Below are 6,392 nucleotides of genomic sequence, written 5' to 3'. Positions count from 1 at the left end.
GGGCTGCGTGGCGGCGTTCGGCGGCGGCGGCCGGGTCTGCGGCGACACACCATCTGCCTCGGATCAGCGGTGGCGGCATGGAGGGCCTGGTGGTTGGGTCGACACCATGCGGGCTGTGCCCTCCGGACAGATCTGATCTGGCCGGTGCGGCCTGCTCGATGTGCGGCGGCTCAGATCGGCGGCGACTCGTGCACACAATACGTGATGGAGGTTCTTCGAGCGGATCCGGGTGAAAACCATGTGCTCGGCTTGATGCCAAGACCGGCGATGGTGGCACCCTTTTGTGTCATTACCTTCTTGAAGGCATCGCCGTGGAGAAGCTCTAGACCTCTATCCGCTACCTCCGGGGGAAACCCTGGATCAGTTGATCGGATGACGGTGGCGCGCTGGTGTCTTTTCCTCCTTGGGGGCATCATTCTTGGAGGCGTACACGGGTTCGAGGGACCAGCGGGCGCCTTTTTTGGTGGAGCGGTGCTTCATCCTTCACATTAATGACGGTGGATCTCGGCGGCGTGGTGCAGTGGAGATTCGGCGCCCGATGCGCGGTGATGGACTCGCGCATGTGGAGGTGGTTGTCTGGCGTCAAGGTGGCATCGATGACGGAGTGACCTGACAAGGTAGAAGCCTCAATACCTGCTCTGAAGACGGAACTGTTTTAGATGGCGGCGACGACACATGTGAGTGCGTCAGACCAGTTTATGCCCCAGACCCGGTATGTGGCTCGGCTGGGGCTTCTGGCCTTTGATGATAGGCTTAGGTGAGTAGTTTGGGTATGTGGCCCAGGTAGCACCCCTTCATCATATGGATAGGAGTAGTGGCATATGTTGTCAAGATGGCGGATTCAAGCATATTGTTGTAATACTTTGTAAGGTTATCAAGAATAATCAATAAAGTGACCGTATGCATCGATGCAGAGGCCGGGGGTCATCCTCCTTTTCTAAAAAAAAGCAGCAAAAATCAAAGATGAGATGAATAGGAAAAAAAAGTCGATTCTCCACGCCCTTACATCTTTCTTCCCAGAAGAAAAGAATCAATGAAGTACAAGGCACATGTTGCCATACTTTAAAAATAAAATTGCCAAATAAAAACAACTAGGTAGTGAAGGGTATGCTTGTCCCTAACTTTACCATATCTAAGTTTGTCGTATGTAATACACACAAAAAAAGTAGCCATGATGTTTGAACCTAAAGTGTCATCAATGAAAATCTAGATTTGACATGCATGAGAAAATAAAATCGACATAACTTAAAAAAGAGAGAAAATGGTAGCAATGTAATTGTACCTAAGTAGTCATCCATGCTTTAGTTGTCATGCGTTAGTTAGTAAAATTACCATGCTTTAATTAATAAAATTACCATGACCTATGTAATAAAATTTATATGCTATAATAAATAAAAATGGCATGCCTTCATCAATAACATTGACATGAGCTATGCAATAAAATTGCCATGCTCTATCCATCATTTTATAATTTATATATAGAAATAACATGTTAAATTTTTTCCATGATTCTACAAGGGTTAATGTATCATAGGACCAAGAACTTCATAAAAAATGGACAAGACACAAAAACATGACAAGATCTAAATGTAACCATGCACAAGGTAAGAGGATCACATAGTATATCATCCTAGACAATAGAAGACAGGCAAGTGCCAAAGAGAAGATTCACCTTTGCAAATATGATTTGTTGTCCCTTGGACATGGGGTGTTTTACGAATGCGCCGCATCAAATAAGCAGTTAACTTGGAGAGTTCCGTAACTTTTAAGCATGTACAGTTCCCACCGTATCGGTCACTACTTTTGGCACACACATGCAGATGATGCAAAATCATTGAGTTGAAAATTAGACTTAAAGGAGCTTCTAATGGTATATCCCATTGTCACATAGCTTCATCGAAATGGTGGTGACACAACAAGCGATCAGATGCAAGTATTGAAAACATGCTATTGACATGAAACTTGTTTCGACAACTTTCTTTCTTCCGTGTCTCAAAAAATTGTTGGCTTTGGAAGGAGCAACCTTCCCACCCTCCCACGCCACTCCTATGAGCGATGAGGAGGAATCCATAGCACCATCGGTCCATCCCCCCTTCTCCCCCTTATCTCCCTCGTTGCCGCCAGATGGCGCGGCCAGGTGAAGCCCGGTTGGCGGCAGCGGGAACGAGGACCGCTCGCCCTCTCACTGGGTAGCTGCTGATGCGGGCTGGCACCTTCTGACCAGGGTGTCGCGCGAGCGTCGTGCATTCATGGCGACTGCATGGTGGGAGACGGGGGAAGTACGTGTCGTGGAGGTTGTGCAGTCTCATCTGCTTCGATCCCGCAGGCGATGAGGGCTACGGCAACGTGGTTGGAGGCGGTTATGGCACACTTTGCTGCGGCGCGTGCGTGATTCCTTCAATGCCCTTCATTGGCGTCGAATGGAGGATGATCTGGTCCACCTCTTCGGTGGACGGGCGGCTAGTGGCTGCCTCACGCGGATCTAGGAAGGAAGCCATGGTTGGGCGGCATGAGGTGTGTCATGTGGGAAGGTGAGCAGGAGAGATGGGGGCTATGGCGGTGGTCTAGCCTCCCGCTGCTGATGTATGGGCCCGCCGGTAATGGATGTGTACCACTCTTCCTCCCTCCTGTTGGGGAACGTAGCAATAATTCAAAATTTTCCTACGTATCACCAAGATCCATCTAGGAGATTCTAGCAACAAGAGAGAGAGAAAGTGCATCTTCATATCTTTGAAGATCGCTAAGCGGAAGCATTACAAGAACGCGGATGATGGAGTCGTACTCGCGGCGATTCAAATCGGGGAAGATCCGATCTAGCGCCGAACGAACGGCGCCTCCGCGTTCAACACACGTACAACCCGGGGACGTCTCCTCCTTCTTGATCCAGCAAGGGTAGAGGAGAAGTTGAGCGAGAGCTCCGGCAGCACGACGGTGTGGTGGTGGAGCTTGCAGTTCTCCGGCAGGGCTTCGCCAAGCACTACTGAGGAGGAGGTGGAGTTGTAGAGGGGGAGGGCTGCGCCAGGGGAAACAGGTGAAGCTCCCATGCGCCTCCCCACTATATATAGGGTTGGAGGGGGCTGGTTTCTTGCCCTCCAAGTCCATTGGGGTGTTGGCAAAGGTGGAAGGAAAGAAATCCCATCATTTTCCTTCCCCACCGATCATTATCCCCCTTTTTAGGGATCTTGATCTTATCCCTTCGGGATATGATCTTATTCCTTCTAGGGGGGGGGGTCTTGGTGCGTCTTTACCAGGGGTGTGGGGCCTTTCCGTCACTACCCACATTCATGTGGGTCCCCCCATGCAGGTGGGCCCCACTTCGAAACCTTCTAGAACCTTCCCGGTACAATATCGAAAAATCCCGAACATTTTCCGGTGGCCAAAATAGGACTTCCCATATATAAATCTTTACCTCCGGACCATTCCGGAACTCCTCGTGATGTCTGGGATCTCATCTGGGACTCTGAACAACATTCGGTAACTGCACACTGATTCCCATAACAACTCTAGCGTCACCGAACCTTAAGTGTGTAGACCCTACGGGTTCGGGAATCATGCAGACATGACCGAGACAGCTCTCTGGACGATAACCAACAGCGGGATCTGGATACCCATGTTGGCTCACACACGTTCCACAATGATCTCATCGAATGAACCACGATGTTGGGGATTCAATCAATCATGTATACAATTCCCTTTTGAATCGGTACGTTACTTGCCCGAGATTCGATCGTCGGTATCCCAATAACTCGTTCAATCTCATTACCGGCAAGTCACTTTACTCGTTCTGTAATGCATGATCCCGCGACTAACTACTTAGTCACATTGAGCTCATTATGATGATGCATTACCAAGTGGGCCCAGAGATACCTCTCCGTCATACGGAGTGACAAATCCCAGTCTCGATTCGTGACAACCCAACATACACTTTCGGAGATACCTGTAGTGTACCTTTATAGCCACCCAGTTAAGTTGTGACGTTTGGTACACCCAAAGCATTCCTACGGTATCCGGGAGTTGCACAATCTCATGGTCTAAGGAAATGATACTTGACATTAGAAAAGCTTTTAGCAAAAAAACTACACGATCTTGTGCTATGCTTAGGATTGGGTCTTGTCCATCACATCATTCTCCTAATGATGTGATCCCGTTATCAATGACATCTAATGTCCATAGTTAGAAAACCATAACCATCTCTTGATCAACGAGCTAGTCAACTAGAGGCTCACTAGGGACATGTTGTGGTCTATGTATTCACACATGTATTACGGTTTCCAGTTAATACAATTATAGCATGAACAATAGACAATTATCATGATCAAGGAAATATAATAATAGCCATTTTATTATTGCCTCTAGGGCATATTTCCAACACCTTCTCCTTCCCGATCTAGTGCTTCCGGGCCCCGAATTTGGTGTTGTTCGGGGTAGGCCAGGCGTTGGCGGCTCCACATTGGTAGGGGTCTGCCGGTAGGTGCAAAGCTCGTGTCCTTGGATGATTTCGATGGTGTTTGGTTTCAGGGTAGTGCCCCTGGTGGTTGGAGTCGCGTTGTTCGTGGGCGGAGGCTGGCTAGCTGCCATGGCTGTGCGAGCAGCATGGTTTTTGGTGTTCGACGATGGTGCGGTGGGGCTTCATGTCATGCTATGGGCGTCTCCTCCAGTGGGGTGTGAATGTCGCGTGGCGCCTCTCCGCCTCATCGCGTGAGTGCCAAAGTCCGGCTATTTAAGCCAGACGGTGTCCCCTGGCCCTAGCCACATCCGCTTGCTCCCTCTCTATGCCGCTAGCCCAGGCCCATCCACCTCTCTTCCTCTTCGCCTCCCTCTTCACTCATCGTCCGCCTTCGCCATGGCCCAGCAGAAGATGACCACTTATGCTATGCTAACGCCGGAGCGCAACTTCCAGATGATGGAGGAGATCTGGGCGAGGCACGCTACCTACATCGCGGCCGGCCTGCCTCTGGACTCGCTGGAGCCGGAGAAGGAGAAGGAGGAGAAGGAGGGGGAGTCAAAAGAGGAGGGGAGCATCAGCCGGAGGCCATGGAGGTGGTGAATCTGAAGGAGAACCCGACAGAGCCAGAGGAGGAGCACTCTTAGAGCATCTTTAGCCACGTACCTCTAATTCGATCCGTCAAACGCCTGCGGACGCGCCTGGTTAGTGACTGCGTGTGTCCGTTTTGAGCCCCTATTTGTCTATCCGCGCAGCCACAATCCTCATTTTCTTTCTCATATGTCCGTCACTTACACGTGACACGTCCGTGGGCATACGAGGGATGATTTGAGACGTCCGGCGGTAGATGCTCTTAAACGAGCACTCTTGTTGTTAACTAAAGACACGCACTCTTGGGTCTTGCCTCCTGAGGTCCACAAGCATGGCACAGGAACTGGGTCCCCGCGGAGGCGCGGACGCACAGCACCACGCCAAGTCATGCATTCATCCGGGCATGCAGCTTACGCGACACGCCATGCATGCATGCATGCATGCTCATGCAAGAATCAAGATGGACCGCGCTGCATTGCACCACAAGATTTGACCGTTGCCCCAAAAGCCGCGCACGACAAGCTTAGATTTACACGATCAATGTGAATCGTCTTTACGCTCGGCTCGATCACCAGGACCCAGAGGATTCATTCACTAGTCTTTCGGCCGCCCTGTTCTGAGCGCGTACGGACGTGCCGCCCCAGCCGAGCAAGCAGAGAACCCAGACTGACTGGCCGACCGATCATCGCGCAAAGTTGATGTGCCGCAGCCGCTCCTGCACGCTGAACCACCACTGCTCGCTATCTCGCAGGCGATGGAAATAAAAGGATTGTTTAACGGCAGCTCCCGGACAAGAGACGCTTTCAGCGCGCATAAGTAAAAACCTGATGAGAAAGAAGGTCATGTGGGACGGGAGTCGGGAGGGGTGGAAAACAAACAGACCACTCATGTCAATCCTATTACTATCTTCCTATCCTACGTGCAGTGCAGGTGCGGCCATCTCCGACCAACACTCCCTGCGCCTCCCATCCCCGACCCTATCCCCTGCCCCCATTGCCAATTTTAAACGCACTCACGTCAATAAACACATCACGCCGGGAGAGGAAAGGAAAGGAGAGCCCCGATAAAAACGTAAATCAGCGACGCAATGGCCGTTGACACGCGGAGGCACGCACATACCATCGTCGAAGCAAATACCGAGAAATGACGACGAAATGATTCTTCTTCCGATTCTTTGGAGACGGTATCGGACGTGGGAGGTGGGCGCCCACGGCGCATAGAGAGGAGCGAGGACAAATCGCGCCTCACGTACCCTCCTCTCCTCCCTCCCCCGCCCACTCTATTACCCGCCCTTTTCTGCCCGCCCACTCTGCCTTCGCTCTGCTCCCATCGCCATTTCCTCCTTCCCCTGCACCTC

This window comes from Triticum dicoccoides, chromosome 3B (assembly GCF_002162155.2).
Source record: "Triticum dicoccoides isolate Atlit2015 ecotype Zavitan chromosome 3B, WEW_v2.0, whole genome shotgun sequence".
Lineage (NCBI taxonomy): Eukaryota > Viridiplantae > Streptophyta > Magnoliopsida > Poales > Poaceae > Triticum > Triticum dicoccoides.
This window is presented reverse-complemented; position numbering follows the sequence as displayed.